Genomic DNA, 23,242 nt, shown 5'->3' on the forward strand with positions numbered 1-23,242 from the left:
ATAGTCTAACAATTATTTATTTTCATCCGTCTTATCACAATATTTAAAATTTCTTATAATTAAGATAATAAAATATTATTGATGTTCCATATCGATTGATCGATTTACACTTTGGAACATCCTTTACACAACATGTTTCAGTTTTTATAAAACCATCTTCAGGTGTATAAGATTTTCGAACTTAAAACTCAAATATTATTCCATTTGGTGATGTTTTATGCCATTTGTTTTTCGAATTTGGGCGAGGTGTTGTCTTTTCTTAAATTTAATCAGATGTACATATCGGTCTGTAAGTAGAAGATTGAAAGAAACACTAAAGAATTCGAAAGAATTTATAATTTATATAGGTAAGGAAACCAAATTCATAACAAAACTATTTAAAGAAAACAAAATAAAAATCGCTTTCAAAACAAAAAACACAATAAAAAACCTCCTCAAACAAAAACCACCAATAAACATAAACAATCAATATAACTTACCGGGTATATACAAATTAAAATGTAAAGACTGTCCATTAACATATATAGGACAAACTGGCCGCACTTTCACACATAGATACAAAGAACATATTGCAGCCATAAGACACAATAAAGACAGTTCTGCATACGCAAAACATATTCTAAATACAGGACATGCATATAATACAATAAACGAAACAATGGACATATTAAAAATAGTACAAAACAAAAAACATAGGAATACAATAGAAAAATATTACATACAACAAACATATAAACAAAACATTTGTCTAAATGACAATAACATATTCCTTAATAACCCCATCTTCAATGCACTACAGATCATTAACCCCAACCCCGACAGCCACCTTTCACTTACTCCTTCCACAAGCAACCACAGTCAGTATTGATCCACACCTATACGATGACAGTCGTACTTCTGGACATATCGGAACATACAATCAATCCTACATCTAAGGTATGTTTTATTTGTTTTTATTTATATCTTACTGCTACTTTTATCTATAATTTATATATTTTGCATTTTATTCTCTAAATTCTTTTATAAATTCTTTCGAATTCTTTAGTGTTTCTTTCAATCTTCTACTTACAGACCGATATGTACATCTGATTAAATTTAAGAAAAGACAACACCTCGCCCAAATTCGAAAAACAAATGGCATAAAACGTCACCAAATGGAATAATATTTGAGTTTTAAGTTCGAAAATCTTATACACCTGAAGATGGTTTTATAAAAACTGAAACATGTTGTGTAAAGGATGTTCCAAAGTGTAAATCGATCAATCGATATGGAACATCAATAATATTTTATTATCTTAATTATAAGAAATTTTAAATATTGTGATAAGACGGATGAAAATAAATAATTGTTACTAGACGATGGATAATATCCAAGAAAATTTTTATTCAAATGACTTATCACTATCGTCAAGAACTTTTAGATTTGATAACCAATCTTGGGTGCCTCAGAATGTGTCCCACCATCCCATCTCTTCTTCTAGTAAGATTTTTAATAGACTTCTTCCTTCGCCTATCCTGTCTAAGACCAGAACTGTTTGTTTATTTAAATAAACAGTCTTCTGTACATTAGTTTCTAAATCAACATCCCTAAACAACCTCTTCGCCATTTCCATATACAGTGGATGCGTCTAGTATTAAGAACAGAATTTTTCGTCACTTGTGCTGTATCTGTAATTGACCTTCAGGCTGTTGATACAGCACACTCATAATAAAGAATTAAATTTCAAACATATATGGACGTGGTACGTCTACCCCTGCAGCACATCGAACCCTAAACGTTCAGACAATACATTATTTAATTTTTGTATTATTCACTTTATTTTCACAAGAGTGTTATTACCTGTACGTGTCCCTGATTGTATAACGACTCTTCAAATACAGCTTTCCTTAAAATACGGCATTTTCTACAAATTCCATTCCATTAGCAGTTGTCATCGTTTAAGAACTTTCGTATTTCAAAATTCTGTTCCTAGTGGTACGACCTCCCTGCATTTCATATGCTGTTACGTTCATTAGCTTCATTCACTACACTAAAATTATTCTCGAATTTTAATGTTCAAGTTGTCTATTTTATCCGAATGGCTGCCATTGTACTGACATGCATTTTTTTTTCTGTTAACAGTCTGGATCGAACCCCGAAAACCTTTGCATCTCATCTTGTATGCTAATTTTGGCCTATTCCTAGCGTCATCTCACTGCAGTGGTGTTCTCCTGTCCCTGCTTGTTCGCTGAAACTAACTTGATAGTTTCGTACATCAGAAAGACGAAACAAGGGAATAATGTACGAGTCTATGCACTCTGTCAGAAGTTTACCGACATTCAAGAGGTATATACTGCCTCAATAATTACGGCGACGTGATGATGGCGACAGAAAACACCTTTGAAACATCCGCAAACTTACGCAAAGCCACAAGGCGCCACATTCCAAAAGACAATAATTTATTTCCCCGCCGACAGAACATAAAATATCAGCCAGTAAATCGTGATTCACGGCAATAATATTGCGTTTTGATCAGCGTAAATGGATAATACGGTCAGTTCAATCACATCGTACATGCAATATAAAAATCATTCCTTCTTCCATTCAACAAAAATTACATTTACAAAAGTTGGTATATTCTTCTAAGATATATCATGGCTCAGAATATGAGGACGCTGGCTTATTGCTCCCTCTTCGCGAGTCATCACGGTCACAATATATATATTAATGATAATAGGAATTTAAGAATTACGAAAGTAGGGCGGTCTCTTGAGACTTGGTGTTCCTACGAAGTCTCGCGAAAATCCAAAAATTGGTTTAAAAGCTAATAGCTCGTCCACAAACAGGACACGGCAACAGATGCCTGTGTTTCCTTGTTTTATAACGAAGAGGTTGAAGAAAGGACGAGATAAGACAGCAACCAAAATGATATTCCTACACAGATTACAAATTTTAAGTAGAATGTCTTTCTTACCTTTCTATGATGGGTTAGGTGTCAAAATTATCCGAAATATGGAATTGTATCACCACGTGTAGTTCGTTACAGAACACCAGTCAACAAACGCGAAACTGAAACATGAGAATAGGTTCACTGTAACATTCTATATTAGATTTTAAATGCTCACGGCGATGAATAAGCGGACTGTGGTCTACCGGAGTGTGCCGTGAAGATAGAGGCGTTATGTTCCGCCGAAACACTGTTAAACACCTACAAGATTACGGGACATGATAAACCAGAATACCACAATTCAGATTTATGTTACGTCATTGAAATTTTCACACCTATTCCGATATGTACCTCAAACTTATTTTGCTTTTATACATTAATGTTGTGCTGTGTTCCTTTAGTTATTCGTTTTAACTAATTTGAGAGTGCATAAACTTTATAAACTTCGGACTTTCTATTCATAAAACAAATAAATAAATTCTGACATGGATATTAGGCAGCTACACGTAGTTATTTCTGATAGACTTAAATTTAGTCATGTGATGAACACAGCGTTTTTTATGAACAGGTAAATTAAATGAAAACTGAATTTTTAAGTTTATTAAAAATGCTAAAGTATTACAGAAACCAAACTCCACGTAAAAACGATAATAATCATCATCATCATCTATCAGTCAAGGAGACAGGTTGATTGTTTTGGTCTCAATAAAATGTTTATTTACTCTCCTGCGGGCAATATACTTTATACTCTGACAAAGACAATGCTATTAAGTTCATTTCACGTCATTATATCTCTGTAGATCCAGATTCTCAGTTTTAAGCAATCATGTCTGTGACAACAAACATCATGTAGCCGAAGTCCTTCTTGAGGTTAATAGTTATTCAGCTGGTCAAGACATTTTCCACCCACTATAAAAACCGAAGGCCCGTAACTAGCTCACCACCACACTTTATCTTCAGACAGTTCAATCCAATGACAACCTATTCCTTCAACATCGACTTCAAAATTATTCCGGTGTATGAGCTTAAGTCACTCAAGCGGTTCACACTTTTCACATTTCCGACTACAATTCTGTACGCATTCATTTTTTTGGTACTTTTCTCCACGCTCCAAGCTCTTATTATCACATTTGATTATAACACCGTTAACAGTATCTGATGAATAGTATAATAAAATTTATCAAAATTCTCAACATGTCAGTTTCTTTCCGTATCGCTGTTAGTTCTCCCCTTTTAGGTCTAAATTGCAATGACAGTACTGTTTTCTAGAAGAACAAGGTAGGACAGATATTAATTTCCTACTGACGTCAAACCAAACTTTCTTAATAGTTACGGAAACTCTGCCAAGTTTTAAAACAAGTGGCAAAACAGCTATCTGTTTTATCAACTCCTTTGCATCCTTAAACCCCTTAATTTAATGAAAACGTAATCGACTGGCAGCACTGCTTTCATGACTTTAAACAAAGAAAAAGTATCTTAAGTAGGAAAGGATTAGGCAGAATAAGAAACACTCTGGAGTATAGGAGGAAGGTAGAGAGCAAAATAGACTTTGCAGCTTTTTGGGGTCGAGGTTAATTGGATTTGCACAGCAATACGACAGTACAGAAAGAGGTTTGAAAGCAGAGAAAGTAAGCTTTGAGAAAGGGGGGAGGGAACTTTAGATGAAAAGACGCTACTTTTTGGAGTATATTTCCGTTTTTCTCACGGTTTGCTTTGTTTCCTACCAGCTTCTTTCTACATCTTATTCGCTTTTCCATTCTGTCTGCTTACATCTCAAGTAATTGCCTCAGACTGCTCTGTACCGGGATCTTCTTCTCCTTATACCGTACATTGTCCTTCTCATTCGCCAGAATCCTTCTCAGGAAGAGAGCAACCACAGATTTACACTCGACGTACAAGTGTCGCGTCTTTTGCCTTCAGCCCTGTTGGTTAGCGGGCAGTTTAACAGAATTATCCGTTTTCATTAAACGTCCTTTCCCACAAACTAATACTCAGGTTAATTAGTTGTCCTAAGTCTTCTCGCTCATCCGAAATTTTTCCTTTAAATCAATCATTAAAAGAGATCTAATAATCCTGTATTGTGACAAAGAACTACTTAGGCATAGATAAAAAGTAAAGTTTGTCCCACTATACGCCATGTAGGCGTTTGGGGTGAGTGGAGGTGTAGATCCTCTCTTCCTTGACCTCGGCACTAGATGGGGGTGAGTGGTCAGCATCACGCCCCGGCCGGCTTTACCCCCGGGAAAGGACCCCGGTACCCATTGTAGAGGAGGCTGGGTGGGCCCCAGAGCCGGTCTGGATACAGAGGCTAGAGGAAAAATCGTCTGCCCCCGTAGGGGATCGAACCCCGGTCGTCCAGCCCTTAGCTAGTCACTATACTGACTGAGCTATCCCGGCTCATTAGGCATAGATAAGATGATGATAATAAAATGGATGTTAGGAAAACAGGGTAAGAGGATGTAAATAGGATTCGTTTGGCCCTCTTGTAAACACGGTAATGATCCCTACCTTCCCATAAAAGACGTAGAATTACTTCCCTTACTTTGGATACTTACTATCAGCTTCTCAAGGACTTTGCTAATTGGAGTTCGGCTAAATAGATTTACGGAAAATGAGATTAAACACTCCTTAGCAAAGAAGAAGACGGATATGAGTAACAGCGTTCAAGATGGGTCCAAAAACCGCCTGACTGTTCCCAGATCAATTCGCTCGACTGGTTGACTGACTTCCCTTCGAAACGTCTGAACCTCCTCCCGCCTTAGAAACAGAAAGTAATCTTATGAGTTGTTTTATTTTGAGTGTGATGTATTGTTTTGTTATGTCTTATTGTTTTGTTGTGTATCATAGTTTTGTTGTGTCTTATTGTTTTGTTGTGTCTCATAGTTTTGTTGTGTCTTATTGTTTTGTTGTGTCTCATAGTTTTGTTGTGTCTTATTGTTTAGTTGTGTCTCATAGTTTCGTTGTGTCTTATTGTTTTGTTGTGTCTCATAGTTTTGTTGTGTCTTATTGTTTTGTTGTGTCTCATAGTTTTGTTATGTCTTATTGTTTTGTTGTGTATCATAGTTTTGTTGTGTCTTATTGTTTTGTTGTGTCTCATAGTTTTGTTGTGTCTTATTGTTTTGTTGTGTCTCATAGTTTTGTTGTGTCTTATTGTTTAGTTGTGTCTCATAGTTTTGTTGTGTCTTATTGTTTAGTTGTGTCTCATAGTTTTGTTGTGTCTTATTGTTTAGTTGTGTCTCATAGTTTTGTTGTGTCTTATTGTTTTGTTGTGTCTCATAGTTTTGTTATGTCTTATTGTTTTGTTGTGTATCATAGTTTTGTTGTGTCTTATTGTTTTGTTGTGTCTCATAGTTTTGTTGTGTCTTATTGTTTTGTTGTGTCTTATAGTTTTGTTGTGTCTTATTGTTTAGTTGTGTCTCATAGTTTTGTTGTGTCTTATTGTTTAGTTGTGTCTAATAGTTTTGTTGTGTCTTATTGTTTTGTTGTGTCTCATAGTTTTGTTGTGTCCTATTGTTTTGTTGTGTCTCATAGTTTTGTTGTGTCTTATTGTTTTGTTTTGTCTCATAAGTTTGTTGTGTCTCATAGGTTTGTTGTGTCTTATTTTTTTGTTGTGTCTCATAGTTTTGTTGTGTCTTAATTTTTTGTTGTGTCTTATTGTTTTGTTGTGTCTTATTGTTTTGTTGTGTCTTATTGTTTTGTTGTGTCTCATAGTTTTGTTGTGTCTTAATTTTTTGTTGTGTCTTATTGTTTTGTTGTGTCTTATTGTTTTTTTTGTGTCTTATGTTTTTTATGTCTTATTGTTTTGTTCTGTCTCATTGTTTTGTTGTGTTATATTGTAGTACCACTGCCACCGGGTAAAAACCCATTTGCAGTTAATAATAAATAAAAAAAGTAACTGAATCAGTTGATCCAGAGAAGAGCTCGTGTGAAAAACATACTGAAATGAATCATTATCGGATTCCATGAGAGGTAAGAAATTTGACTAGCTGGGCGTATATTAGCTTCTATGAAGGAATATGCTTCATGGGGGTAGTTTAAAAAGGATAAATTAAAAATATATGGAGACCATCGCAGAATCAGGAGCTTCATCCAGTTTCCACATTTCAAAAATAACATTAACTAATTAACATGGAAATGGGTGGAGCTGCCTGAAGATCAGTCCATTAGCAGGCTTCAGTATTAACAGCGTTCAACCTTTGGGCTAATTAGTAATTTAACAAAAACTAGCTTATACGTAAATATACGAAGTCTCCCATGACAGGGATGAGAAGTATGTGAATAATTTTCATTTTATTGTTTAATCCATTAAATGGATTTCGTGGAGTTATTACATCCTGGAGAGAAATTTCCCTAGAACTGCACAGCACTCTGTATTTTAAATGAGGTACCAGCCCATGGAAGACGTACCAAAACAGGTAATAACTGTTGGCTTGGTGCACAAATATGAGGGCTGCCGTGCGCGGAATAAGACACGACGACCATCCAAACTGACGCTTCTAGGCACATGACGCAGTCGACGACGGTTGGGCGCTTGTAAAAATTTAAGTGAAGTAAAATAAGAGCATGGATTAGACAGGAGTGTGTTGCTGCTTCACTTGCTACAGAGCTTAGTTCATTCCGTTGCTCTTGTCGCCTGGAAGGATGAACTCCTTGAAAGTGAAGAGAAGTCCTCAGACAGCGAGACAGGGATCCAACACGAGAGGGAAAAGCGATCATGGGGGATGCAGATAAAAGAGGCCACAGGAGCGAATGGAAGTCGGTAAACACGAAACGAAGGAAGACGAAAGACGAAAAGAAACAGAAATTAAAAATGAATGAAAAGTAAATGAAGACAGAAACAAATAAAGGAAGGTCAAAGGCAAGAGACAGACAGACAAATAAAATATATACAAAAATGCATACGAATGGGAACTGACGACTGAAAAAGAAGAACGAAGCAAGAAAGGAAATAAAATAAAATAAATAAATTAGAAAGGATAGAATAAAATTAGCAATGAAAATCAGAAATTTTAAAGAGGATATGATGTACAGTAGCAGATTTGGTCTGTAAGCAATTAAACATCATTATTGCACACAAAGGACAGACAATCAAAGTATAAGCTGTTATTATTGTAAAAACGACTGGAAGAAAAATAAAAGGGCGAGAGTTTCCTCCAGTTGGAGCAGGCAGAGCTGTCTACTTTTCGAAGTAGAAAGAGTACAATAGAAAGCAATTATAAGGTATTAGTACTTATTTTTCGCTCAGAATGTGAGCTTTTGAAAGAGAAGCAAATTGCATGAATTCCAACATTAATAAGAATCTTTTCACTCACTCCAGAGTTGCCAGCCACAAGAGGAAATAGTGAAGCGTCCACGTGTCAGCCCGGTTAACACTTTGAAAAACGATTTCTCGCCATTTTAATTGCGTGACCTTTGTTACATGCGTGTGCCGCGTGTCATGGAAGATGAAGTAAGCGACTGTCGAAATTTTACGATCCGTGTCTCGGGACTTGGCTAACACTTTTGAACAGATCAAGCTACACCACTAATGCGGAACTATTGCGCACACTAACTGTTGATGTTGAGTGGGGAGGGTGGAAACACACTCGACAGTGAAAATAACACGCAAAAGTAACCTAGGATAAACTTAACTTTAACTGACATAGTCTATATTATAAGGCCTAAATTCAGTCAGCTTTTCAAGTAATTCGAAGTTTTTTACAGAACCCAAAGGCCATTATCGTATCTACAAGAGCTGGCAGTCTGACCCTGTGTAGGGACAGGAAAATTCAGCTGACAACCTCAAACTCTGTTAATGTCAGATCGGTTTTAATATTATTCTCATATCTACGCTAAGGTCCTCTGCTCCTCGAACTAAAATTATACACGCACTTCTTATTTCTGAGATAAGTGATACATGCCCCGACCAGCTGGAAACATAAACAATTAGGCCTATATTTATTAACATTAGGGCATGCGCGTGGAATTTACGCGTACACTGGTTGTAAATGCCTTGAAAAACAATAACGGCAAAATTATTGTATAAAATGTACTCGTGTTCTTGATGTGAAAATCAAGTAACTGAAATGAGTGACGGAGAGGAAAGAGATGTTTCTTTAATGCATCCTTTAGCAAAGTTTTATCTCTTGCATTTTTGTTATTCTTTCTTTTTATTATGAGGGTTGCGTTTAAATTTACAGTGACGGGTAAGTTTTTGAAATTTGAGAGACGCATACGTTAAAATGTTATGGCGATGGTAAATTTTCATATAGGACTATAAAAGTATAAAAGAAGATGATATATAGTAGTCCTCCTGAAAATTTTTGGGGCGAATGGTAAAAAGAAAAGAAGTTTTAAACATATCCACGGTACTTTCAGTAAAATTTATTGTCATAAAACTTCTACGCTTACCTCGTAACCCTGTTTTTGAATAATTGATGGTTTAATTCGAGATGAAGCTTCCGGACTTGAATTTCAATCTGCTTAAGTATATGAAGCATTTATCCAATGCCACTTAAATATGACCGACGCCTGGCATCTGGACGAGGTTTAAAGCGCTACTCTGAAGCATTACTGAAAATGTATTCGTATTCTCTACCGCAATGAGGGAGGAACATTGATTTCTGCTTGAGAAAACTGTGCTCAGAAGAACGGTTTGACCTAAGTTATAGAAATCAGGAGACCAAAGAAAACTGCGTATGAAGATTCTGATTATCTGTTCTCTTCACCGAATATCGTTGAGCAATGAAATTAAAGAGGACGAAAACGCAGATGGTAGACGCCGTCTTACACTAAAGATATATTCCCATGTTCTGTTTAACTTGCTAACAATCATAACAGGATGCATAAAAATTAATATAAAATCTGTTGAGATTAGCTAAGCATGCAGTACGCACTGGAGCGAATATAAATGTCTATACAATCTTAATTGGAATTTCTTAAGGGAGAAAGCACTCGAGATATCGAGGCGTAGACGGGAGGATAATATTAAAATGGGTTTTGTAGAAACATTTTGAGAATATAGACTTGATTCAGCACGCTCAGATGGAACGGCAATGTAATGAAACATCTGAGTCAACAGACGGCGATTATCGGCTACTCGTGAAGTGCTTTCTTCAGTGGAGTTATGTAATCAGTTACTTTATTTCCTAAATTCTTGCAAAGATCTGAAACTTTCTCTAATACACATCGGAAATAAGTGGCAGTTGCTTTCCTGATAGGCGTGTTTCGTGTTATATGTTCCAAGAGTTAATGCGAGAACTTGGCAAACCAATTTTTGGGAAGTCTTATATAGGAACTCGGTCCTTGCAAACAGATTTCACACGTTTCACATAGGCTCCGAGCCAGAAAATGAACTGCACACGCGAATAGTTATATGAAAGGGTCGTGCCATATCACAAGCAGTTATTTGCCGGATTCGCGCCTGGTCAGTCCATCTGGGATTTGCGGTGGACAAACTGGCAATGCGATAGGCTTCTTCTCCGAGTCATTTGCTATTCCCCTGTCATCATCATTTTAGCGATACTCCATATTCGTTAATGTATCATCTGGGGGGATGGATAATGGGACTGTTGCCGACCGCAGGTCCACATAAACACAGTATCACCCCATCATAACAATAAAATTAACATATTTATAATCATTAAATCGAATACGTAATCTTGCGACAAAACAGAAATCTGTAACTCTGTCGTAATGTAACTGTGCTAATAGGCGTAGTTATTTAATAATGCTTCAAAATTTGACTGTGTGGGAACAATGATAACGTATGTAGGCGAAAACGAACTTCGTGATTAAATTATTCTCCTAAAATTATCTAGACGAAGGCGAGCAGATCACCGTATTTTCAAAGCTCTTTTAATATATTAAATAAATTATTTATTTAGGCAGCGTTGAGGGGTAAGTATGATAAGAACGATGCAGCAATTAAAGATTTGACGAACAGCACTGTCACAGATGTATCTCGTAAAGAGAACACAGATACTTGCATAATTCCCGACGAGCACACCCGTGCCACAGGCAGGTAGGGACACAGATCTGGAATCAGTGCGGTTTGCGAGAGACGGACGAAGTTGCTGTAAATCTCAAAGAGTTTCCCCGAAACTTTGGCTTCTACAGTCTTCAGAGGTAAGTCATGAGGTAGAGGAGATTTTAATACCGGCCTAAAGGGGCAATAAGGCTGCTGAAGTTGCTAGTTAGGGAGGTCCTTTAGGACTAACTACTGAAGAATTCGGGATCCTGAAGTCGGAGTCGAAATAATTACAGCAGTCACAAGTATGAAGAAACGGAGGGGGTGTGATGCTGGTAAATTTGAGTGATTAAAGGATTAAGAATATCTGAAAACACTAAGGAACAAAAAGAAGAAAACGAACGACGAAGAAACTTAGAAAATAAATAAGGACTCTATAGCCGTTAAACTTGTCGGACGCATTCTCAACACTTTTAACAGCTGCAGAAATGTTAACGAGTATAATGTATCTCCACACACTCTCAATTCCAACCACTTCTGTCAATCTGAAAGCTAAATGAATATTGTAGCACGGCCGCCATGTTGCTAACTGCGTTCTAGAGAAAGGTCTTAACAACCGTTACACTTGTCAAGAGGCATTACATGAGCGCTAGTGTTGTTCGCACTTAACAAGTTTCCGTGCTCGCCAAGTTGTCACTACTGACTGCACGATATTAAAAAAAGTCCTTAGCTGGGATGGATTATAATGACCATACACAAATTGTCCTAAAAATTAGTCACTGCTTCCCACGTTTCCATAAAGAAGTCTATTTCATTAAAAAGAAAATTTCAGTAAAAATAACTATCTCGGTTATGAACGTCGGACTTCGGCTGATTTTTCAGCGTGTTTCAAGCAACGGAGAAAGGATAATTCTGGATTCGTCTGGCTAAAGACAGGATCCAGTAGCAGGTTTCTGTTGATGCAATAACATACCATTGCGTTCCACAAATGTAGATAAATTACTGATCAGAATATTTTGTGCCATGGTATTAGGTGGATTTAAATTAAAGTTCAATAAGACAATACTTGCATGTCGCACACGTGTAGACTATCGGACCCTTACACACAAACTACGTAACAAGTAATCCCCGTTCTCTGACTGCAAATGAATGTTATTTCCTCCAGCAAACGAGTTACAGCCACCAGTCGTATCGGCCAGACAACCTAATTCAACGGCAACGCACTCACATTCTGCCATTAACCCATCCACTTACCCCCATACTGGCCACGTGACTCACAGAAGCACGTTCTTAATTAACTTAATATTTTCTCATCTCAGTACTTAATTGTAAGGCGTCAAATACTATATTTGAATGACCGGGTTCGGTAGGAAGAGAAAGGAAGTCTAATAATATCCCATATTTTGAATGGAAAGAATGAGGAAAACCACGGATGTTTGAACGTTTTGAGGATAACCCGACTCAAGGTTTAGTATTGAAACACAGGAAATGTCAATAACTCAGACTAGCCTAAATTTCTTGGATCTCCGTTCGGTTCTTATCATGTTTGATTTTAAGTGCGCTTACCAACAATTTTTTCTCAGAATTTATTTAGTAATGTGGCCTTGTTTAAAGCCCCATAATCTATCTCCAGAGACTGAAGGAATTTAAAAAAAAAAAGTCGGAATAAAATAACTGTGGGCTGAAAATCGATCCTGGGGCACTCTGAACAGGTAGCAAGAGTACTAAATATTCCACCAACACGATGTTGAATCGTTTACTCAGAGTTGTTACATAACGTTGCTGGAGCAGCTGAAGAACTCTTATGATTAATGTTAATGTACAGATACCATAAATTTATTACCCACTGTTTTTGAAGATGTACGATGTAGTTCTTTCTCTGACGTAATTAACATTAGATTCTAAGGAACACGAAACTTCGTGATCTGTAATCTTCTATTAGTTTGACCAATATAATTACGCGAAGGCAATTACGATAGGATATGAGAAAAATTAACGAGTTTAACATTTTATGAGAGAAACTAGTAATTACGCTTTATTCTAGGAATACCAAGAAACGAATAGGAAGAAATATAAAAGCTGTAATTTATTGAAAATACATTGAACTATAGCCACGGTGGTCTAGCGGTTAGAACGCTGGCCTTGTAATCCTGGGGTCTCGGGTTCGATTCCCGGCGGTGCCCGAATTTATAACTTGTGTTGGGCAAGGCCGTGGTCTAGGCAACACGGAGTTTTCCTCCGTGGCATCCCAACAATTACTCCATTCACACACAGAAGAAGGCAATGGCAAACCACTTCTGGATCATCTGCCAAGAACGTATATGAACAGGTCCCAGTCCGAGAAAAGGATGGAAGGATCCTGTTCATATGGACCTGTCGTCAGACAGAACACTAAATTCAATTCAATTCAATTCAATTCATTTATTAAAGTGCTTGACAACAGCCAAAAAGGCCAATAACAGCCAAGCACTAACAACAATACAGACATTACAATACAAAAGCAAACAAACAAAGAACTGAAAACATAACTGTACAATATTGATTTATTGCAAAATAAGTCATAAGTAAAAAACTAAATGCTATAGATAAGTAAAATAATAATTATACTAAAAACAGTTTAATATTGGACAGAAAACATACACAATAAAATGTTATACTAAGTACACAATAAAAACAATGATTATTGTTTAAAAAGCTTACTGACATCAGTAAGCAAAATACGATCTTTGTTAAAGATGTCGATGCTCCTACAGACTGCATTGGCAGCAGAAACGCATCTGGCAGAAGGACTGGCCTTGAAATTACGTTGTACAGTAAAGGTAGAGTAGTCTCTGATGGACCTAGTGGGTATGCAGAGACTAACTGTATCAAAAACAGATGAGTAACTAATTTTGCCTTTAAAAACATTCACGAGGAAAAGAGCATCCAAAAGCCTCCTCCTTAAATGTAACGATAAGAAATTTAATCTAACTAATATATCATCGTAATTATAGGCACACACGCCATTAAAGAATCTAGTGTAACATAGAGCTACAAATTTCCTTTGAATCCTTTCCAATTTAAAGGAATCAGTATTAGTAATAGAGTTCCAAACAACGGATGCATACTCAATTTTGGAACGGACTAAAGTGCTGTACAAAACCAAAAGGCTATCAACAGTGGAGAAGGAAGAAGTAATGTACCGAATCAAACCTAGCATTTTTAAGCCTTGTGAGAATATATAGTTAATATGCTGGTGAAAATAGAGCTTACAGTCCAGTAGAACACCGAGATCTTTAACACAATGGGAGCGTGCCACCAGGTTGTTACACAATTTGTAATTAAAGTAAATACTGTTTGTCTTCCGAGTGAATGATATAACAGTAGTTTTACTTAAATTAAGTTGCATCCCATTCACAAGACACCAATTTTGCACTGAATGAATATCGTCCTGTAACAGTTTGCAGTCATCAACATCGCTGATACTCCGATACATCTTTAAGTCATCAGCAAATAAAAGGCACTGTGAATTATGTATGGAGTCGCAGATGTCATTAATGAATATATTAAAAAGTAAGGGGCCTAGGGTGGAACCCTGAGGCACCCCACACTTAACACGATAAGGATACGAAAGAGTTCCACATACACGAACAAAGGATTGCCTGTCAGAAAGATAACTATGGAACCAATCAACATAACTGGGTGATAGTCCAAAGTTTCTAAGTTTCCCAAGAAGAATATTATGAGGAACTAAGTCAAAAGCTTTAGTAAGATCAAAGTATACCGAATCTGTTTGTCCTTGAGTACTAACTGAAGGTAAAACGGAGTTAATGTAAGTAACCAAATTTGTTGTTGTGGAATTAAATTTACGAAAACCATGCTGTGAGGGATTTAATCTGTACTTAAAAAATTTTCCCAAGTGATCATAAACAAAAAGTTCAAATATTTTAAAAAAGTTATTAAGAATAGAGATGGGTCTATAATTACTAACAATGGAACTGTTGCCTTTTTTAAACACAGGAACAACAGCTGTTTCTTTCCACTGGGACGGAAAGGTGGCACTAGTTACACTTAAATTAAAAATATAGGTTAATAAGGGGGTGAAAATATCAGAACAACCCTTAATTACTAACGAAGGAATTCCATCTAACCCCACACACTTTGAGGGTCTGAGGCGCTTGAACGCCTTGCTAACTTCAGCAGGAGAGATAGGAGCGGCGGGCAAAAAATCAGAAGTAAAAGTATCGGTAGGAGTGACGGAACGGCAAGAAGTGTTAAAAATTGATTCAAAATGCGTAGCAAATTCATCAGCAATGTGTTTGGGCTCAGTGACAAACCGATCACCAATTTTTAGCCGAATAAAGGAATTATCTTTCTTTATGAATTTTGAAACGTATTTCCAAAAATGCTGAGGGTGAGTTTTAAGACTGTCATCAACAGACTTTAACCACCGCCGCCTATCAGACCTGATGGTAGCCTTAACTAATTTACGAAAGTGTGCAAAGTAGGAGTAATGTACATCAGAGTTGGTCTTTTTAAACCGACGAAAATAATGATTCTTTTTATTGATGTAATGTTTTAAGGTGCCGGAAAACCAGATAGGAAATTTAGACTTACTAGAATGCTTATGGGGAATAGCTAAGTTTAAAGCATCAGTAACCACCGACTTGAGCTGATAAGCGGCGGAGTCCGCAGAGGACTGATTGTATACGCAGGACCAATCGTAAGAGGATAAATACCTATAAAGTAATAAATAGTCAGCACGCGCGTAATTGCGGGAACATCGAGAGGGCTGTGAATTGGTGGTCAGAGATATATTTCTAATATCAATAACCAGGGAAGGATGAAAAACATCAGGTTTAACCAAATCGTGATCAGAAATCGTGACGTTTACAGAGGAAAAGTTAGCAAAGACAAGATCGAGTAGATTTATGTTTTGGATGGTAAGGTTGTGTTGAGAAAGTCCGAGGAAGCATGCGGCACTGTGAACGACATCCCCTTTAATTTTGGTATAGTAATGTGAGTTTGCTTGAGGGAAGCCGTGTGTCCAATCAAAGCCAGGTATATTAAAATCACCTAAGAGAACTACCCGAAAATTTTGAGGGTTTAAATTCTTTTCCAGAGAATTAAAATAATTTTCAATAACTTTACCATCAGTGTTAGGTGAAAAGTAGTGGTTTCCAACGAGTAAGTTGAAACCATCGGGAAGTGGAACTTCAATCCAAACACATTCGCTGGTAAGTTCAAGATCAAACCTACGTTTACAACCAGCCAGAGATTGGTGAACTGCCGTCAGAACACCACCACCTCTGGTTACGTTGAGATCGGTGTAACCTCTGTCAGCGCGGAAAACGAGATAGTCATCAGGAAACAGATTGCGATTACAGAACGAATCATTAAGCCACGTCTCGGTAATACATATAATTTTGAAATCATTAATACAGACATTATCATGAAAGTTGGTACATTTAGTACGCAAACCTCTAACATTTTGGTAAAAGATATCAATAGAATCCAAACGCTTAGAACCAGACGTGGTGAGACGATAATAATAATAATAATAATACATTAAACTGGTAAAGGATCGTGTCTAATGACAAGTTTATGAACCATGTTTATGTTTAATTGATTGAACCTCTATGGAATTGTGTTATGTACACTGTACATAAAATGACGTGATAGCTATTCTTCCCATCACAGACTACGTTTTCCAAAAGTATTTCACGCCTGATAACAATCTATGAAACTGTTTCGTGCGTAAAAATTGGAAACACATTCTCGGACAGAACGTTTAAGGTATGTATTACAGTAGCTATAGAAAAGCGGAAATTTTATTCAAAAATAAATCGTCTATTTACGAATATAAATTTAATTTTTATTCGCATCAATTATGTATTGAATTAGACCAGATGACATACGCTATTTCATCAACTTGTATCTTGTTCAATCATTCTGCCTAGCACAATATTGAGCACATGATGCACAGAGAAAGTTCAAATAAACGTTAAAGGTGCGTGAAAAGGCTACCCCCGAACTCGTTTGCAGACATATCCCACGTAACATGAGCTGGTTGCATCATTACCACGAACATTTATTTATCTGACTGATCCACTTTAGAGATTTTCGCATGACTCTCTGGTTTTATGTCCACTTCTAACTATATTTACATTTGTTGTAACATTTTTGTATTCTCTGCTTTCTTTTGAATCTTACTACTATCCATCATCTTTGCTATCACCGTGTCGTTTATATGTAAAGAAATATTTCCTCACATGTAATAGTCTGAGGCGGAGGAAAACACGACTAATTGATTCGTTGCAGGAAATTTATAAATATGATCACATTATTAAAAAGTAATGTCTATCAGTATATATGTTTATATATAGAATTATTTTCACAAAAAATTCGAATTCAATTTGTTACTTGTAATATACACTAGCGGTTAGAACGCTGGCCTTGTAATCCTGGGGTCTCGGGTTCGATTCCCGGCGGTGCCCGAATTTATAACTTGTGTTGGGCAAGGCCGTGGTCTAGGCAACACGGAGTTTTCCTCCGGGGGCTTCCCCGGTTTCTCCGTGGCATCCCAACAATTACTCTATTCACACACAGAAGAAGGCAATGGCAAACCACTTCTGGATCATCTGCCAAGAACGTATATGAACAGGTCCCAGTCCGAGAAAAGGATGGAAGGATCCTGTTCATATGGACCTGTCGTCAGACAGAACACTAAATAAATAATTGATGGCCACGGTGGTGTAGCGGTTAGAACGCTGGTCTTGTAATCCCGGGTTCGTTTCCCGGCGGTGCCCGAATTTATAACTTGTGTTGGGCAAGGCCGTGGTCTAGGCATCACGGAGTTTTCCTCCGGGGGCTTCACCGGTTTCTCCGTGGCATTCACACACAGAAGAAGGCAATGGCAAACCACTTCTGGATCATCTGCCAAGAACGTATATGAACAGGTCCCAGTCCGAGAAAAGGATGGAAGGATCCTGTTCATATGGACCTGTCGTCAGACAGAACACTAAATAAAATAATATACACTAAAGGTTTTCAACAGATCTATCTCAAAGGTCTAGACGCATTTAGAAGTAAAAATTAGCGTCGCTATTCTAGAAAATCGGCTTCAACAGGGAGGGAGAGAAACAATGAGAAACTCTGTCTTGGCGCCACTTTACTCGGAGTTCCCATGGCGTTAATGACGTCAGTAACCGGGCAAAACCTACCGTCGCCCTGACTGACTTTCATTCCACAGACTTCTCACGTCTTTATTACGGTGTCACAACTGTCCAGGGCTGATAGAACCATTTGACAAGACAGACAGGTCATTGATTAGATTTTATGGCCAGGAAATTGCGTTGCATTCTTAAATCCGATTTTCCTTTGCGTTGTTACTTACACCCCCCCCCTCACTTGCATACAAGCTTCAGTCTCTACCCATAATCCTATATTCGCCTTTTTTATCAGAGATGGATAAAGGGAGGGTCTCTAATTTGCTTTTCTGTCTCACCCTTCGGGTTTTCTATTCAGCAAGAATCATGGTAACGGGGAGGCAAAGTTACTAACCGTGGATTTACCCCCAAACACAACTGAACGCTCAATGAACTGAATGCTACTAAAATTTGGTTCGACTGAAAATGTTTTCCCATATCCGGAAATTACAAACGCAGGGGCCCTTGTGTGTCGCAGCAGGGGATATGACGCTGGTACGAATCACGTTTACTAACGCTGTTCATTACAGAGTACGAGTAATATCAAGACGGCAAACGTTAAACAGACACATCCGACTTTTCAGTTACCCCCACGACACTTAATCACTCTGTTCATAACTGAATCTCTTTAATGGCATGCACGAGACATCACGATTAAAAGAATTTACCATTTCGCTTTAAAATTATGTGATGTTGGATGAGATAAGATAAATGGTACGCCATTTCACAACGATTAATATTAATAATGAGCGAATTTTCTGCAGCATAAATTATATTAAATGAAAATACAAAAAAATTTGATAGGTCGATTGTGGAAATAATGAATCATAGAAATGCTTGTTAATTAAAAAATTGCTTCAAACTAATCTGCCTTTTAGACCTGAAATTCCCGATTAAATTCTGGATGTTAAATAGTAGCCTGGGATCGAATTCCATCCTGGCCTATGTAGAATGCAAGTCTAATAACATTAAATGGATGGCTTAGGGAACACGAAGGTTCATCACCGAATTAACTAAAGCCCTCCACCGGTTTGTGTCCTGGCCCAGAAAAATCCAGTCACCTTCAACTCCTATCTCCCATAGATCCCGCCTAACATTATCCTCCTATCTACGCCTAGGTCTTACCAGCGGACTCTTTCCCTCAGGCATCCTGACCAATACCCGGTGCACACCTCTCTCCCCATCCATGCTCTACATAAAATTTAGTAAAGTCGCCATGTTCGCTTTGTTATGACTGGTAGTTGAAATATACAAAGACAGGGTGACCATCAATAGACTACTGTGCGATTGATTGAACCAGGACACGGAGAGACAGACGGGCTCAAGTGGATGATTAATGGAGCATGAAACCAAAAATGACACAGATTCTGGACAGATAACTTACGTCACTTGAGAAGGTGAAACTAATCTTGGGCGACGGAGATCTGGACGTAATCAAATGTGCTGTCCAGAGTGAAATCAGTCAAGTACAGACATGTGTTTCTAACTACTTAGGAGTTGGAAAATTACGTTACCTATTCGAAAATTTAGACGACAGAACTAAAGAAAATCTGAAAATTCAACTCAGATTCAACATCTCACTTTATAATGACACACACAATGTAGCAGCATTTAATCTCCTCATCTTTTCCATTCTGTCTGTCTGATTCTTTCTAGGAGTTCCTAAATATTTCATGAACAAAGCGACTTATTTGGCATTTGGAGTCCTTATTACCACAAGGCATTACCGGTGAAATAATAGTAATAAGGAATACCAACTGACAGGTATGTAATTAATAAGAAACCAGAGAAGATCTTGAAATACAAAGACGTTCTCATTCAAACATAGAGAATGTAGAATGTGAAAGCAAAAATAATCCCAATAGTTATAGGAGCTAAAGGAACTGTCTCCAAGTCAGTCAGAAAATATTTCGCCAACATTCCGGGCGAACACAACATCAGGGAACTGCAGAAAACTGCCATTTTAGGATCTTCATACATAATTCGAAAGACGCTGTCGTAAAATATGTAGTCATCTCTAACAATAAAAGTAAAGTAAAGTTTGTCCCACTATACGCCATGTAGGCATTTGGGGTGAGTGGAGGTATAGCTCCTCTCTTCCTTGACCTCGGCACTAGATGGGGGTGAGTGGTCAGCATCACGCCAAGGCCGGCTTTACCCCCGGGAAAGGACCCCGGTACCCATTGTAGAGGAGGCTGGGTGGTCCCCAGAGCCGGTCTGGACGCAGAGGCTAGAGGACATCTCTAACAGTAGAATTATATAGTACATGTAACACGTATTAAAAACAAAATTTATTTCGGAAATATCTGCTGCACTATGTACCTTAGGGGCAAAGTTTGTCTCGGATACATAGAAGTAAATACTCTATAAAGTGTTGAATAGATGAAATAATTCAATTCAATTCAATTCATTTATTAAAGTGCTTGACAAATAATAATAATAATAATAATGTTATTTCTTTTCAAAATTTTACGATTTTTTGCGGTTCACAGAGAGTAATGAGTCGGTACACAGGTTATTATTAACAACAGTTCTGTGTTGCCTGTTCCAGGGAGTGCACACCGAATAATTAATCAAATTATTCTCCTTGCAACCAGGGGAAAGCTACACTCTGTGCAAAGACATGTTGAAACTAATAAATAATTGTTCTGTACCGCTTCGAAAAGACACGAGGGACATTTTTTGTTAACGCGACACATTAACAAGATTTACATTACACCCAGTACAGTTTATTGCAAGAACGACTCCGGTGAAGAAATGGTAGTGTAATTCATTGGGGAAGAATCCTTCTTGACACCCTGATTGTTACTTAGCTGGTCAAGAAATTCTCCGCCTTTTGTGATACCCAAAAATCCATTACCGCTTTCAAAGGCTCTCAACAACGAACAACAAATACACCGAGCTAGATGAATGCAGTCCACAATGTCACACCATCTTTAAAAAATACACGCACGTACATGCATGCTACACGCATACATTTTAGCCCTTGTCATGCGGAGGTATCTGAGCTACAAGTGAGATTTATTTTACTTGCATATGTCTACTGAGCCTGTCATATACCGTACCAAAAATGAGTAAACAAACCGCTTGAAAAGTCGCGAAAGATAGATACAGTTTTATTTTATTATTTTTATTTAGTGTTCTGTCTGAGGACAGGTCCATATGAACAGGATCCTTCCTTCCTTTTCTCGGACTGGGACCTGTTCATATACGTTCTTGGCAGATGATCCAGAAGTGGTTTGCCATTGCCTTCTTCTGTGTGTGAATGGAGTAATTGTTGGGATGCCACGGAGAAACCGGGGAAGCCCCCGGAGGAAAACTCCATGTTGCCTAGACCACGGCCTTGCCCAACACAAGTTTTAAATTCGGGCACCGCCGGGAATCGAACCCGAGACCCCCAGGATTACAAGGCCAGCGTTCTAACCGCTAGACCACCGTGGCTATGAAAGATAGATACAGTTTTATTATAACTGACTTTAAAAAAACCGAATGTATTCTGAGCTGAATTTCTCAGTGAGAAGGAAAAAATATATCCAACAAATGTTTAAAAGAAGCCGGTAACTGATACTTGGTTAAATAATCCACGCTTAATACTGGCGAGATGCTTTTGTCCTCGTCAACGCGTCCAGACCAGCCCCACGGTTTACCCACCTTAGAACCCAATACTTCCCTGGGGATGTTTTCCCAGGTACAGGGAGAAGATGACCAGTTACCTCCTTTTAACAGAGGGCAAGAACAAATGAGTTACACAGATTCTTTCCAGGGGGTAAAGCGGCCGAAGCGTGAGGATAAACACTTACCTGTACCCAATGCGGAGGTTAATATTACCTGGAAATATTCTTACAGTATCCGATACGCGATCATGGTTTGGTGCTTACGCGCATGGACGACGCTAATTATTTATTTCTTTTTCGAAATAACTATAAACCAATCGACGTCAGTCAAGATTTGCGGGAGTGCCCTGAGATGAAGTTTCACTGCTGAGTGACATGTTCTTGTTCTTCAGCAAAACGTGTCGTTAGATAGCGGAAATCTATTCGGAGCGAATAAATAAACTTATTAACGTTAAGGTGGCGACTGACTTGTAACATTTGCCTGTAATGTAACGTGTTACAAATCGAGCATTACACAAGTGAAGACAGCGAACGGAGCCGCTCGATGCGAGCTGCTCACGCTCGCGGGCGCTCCATCGTGTTGTCGGTTTTTTCGCGAATCCCTTTGAGTGTTACATTACAAGTCAGTCAGTCAGTCGAGCGGCGTCGTAACGAGCATTCACGAGTTCTTTAGATAAGAGTAGCGTATTAAATGAAACAAAGATAACACAACCTCCACGTCCGACATATTGAATGAAATGAATGGAGCACACATGAGCACAGTCGAGCCGAGCGTTCAAAACGAGCATTCGATGCGCCTCACCAGTTGTGGTGTAATGTAACATGCTCGCCGCGAATGTTACATTACGAGTAAATGTTACAAGTCAGTCGCCACCTTTAGAATAAACGCATATTGATAACTGTGTATCCGACTTAGCTTACTTGATTCATGATTTAATAGGCATAAATGCATTCATATACATTGTAACTGACAGCTGACTGTACAATGAAGTTTGTTCATGATTTGATCAGCACTTGGTTGAGCCATCAGCTACATGCATTGCGTGGCGCTGCATGCCACAGGTGACTAATTACCGACTAGCCAATCTTCTGCTGCAGAACGGGGATATAATTGCCAGCCCGAAGGGAATCTAATGGACACGGTAAGTTGATCCAACATCTGACAGTCACTTACAGTGTGTATTCACTGAATGATGTTGCACAGTACGGTGAGAAGGATTGGACAAGATAGTTAAATTCAAAGCTTAATAATACTAAGTGTAAACAGTAACTAATTAATAGTCGGTATTAAAAGGTACATAAGACGGAATCAAAAGGATTTAGATATCACTGATCTATAGAGATATACAAAATGAATGGCTCCATTGGAGACGGAAATTAAACGTAATTCACCCACAGAAAGCTTTGTTACACCTAATATTAATATATTCACCAGCTCTGTCATCTAGCCACTGATCTGCGTCTAAATGCCTACACGCACATACAGGCCACCCATTCACCTCCCAACTAACCTACATATTCGTTCATCTGCCTGTGTCTCTGTACGCACGCACGTACATACGTATG

At 38.0% G+C, this 23,242-nt stretch overlaps 1 protein-coding gene across 7 annotated transcripts in view; it reads right to left on the reverse strand.

The window, feature by feature from the left end:
* The window catches only part of LOC147871604 (oxytocin receptor A-like), a 546,632-nt gene that overhangs the window by 318,543 nt on the left and 204,847 nt on the right, over window positions 1–23,242 (reverse strand). For all 7 annotated transcript variants that reach the window (XM_087360682.1, XM_087360685.1, XM_087360684.1 and 4 more), the window contains exon 4: window positions 2,955–3,049. The gene's annotated coding sequence lies outside the window, so the exon portion shown is untranslated. The remainder of the gene's footprint in view (window positions 1–2,954; window positions 3,050–23,242) is intronic.

The sequence above is a fragment of the Zootermopsis nevadensis genome, unplaced genomic scaffold (assembly GCF_977971745.1).
Source record: "Zootermopsis nevadensis isolate Lab colony 2312 unplaced genomic scaffold, Znev_1.0 Znev_ptg000045l, whole genome shotgun sequence".
NCBI lineage: Eukaryota > Metazoa > Arthropoda > Insecta > Blattodea > Termopsidae > Zootermopsis > Zootermopsis nevadensis.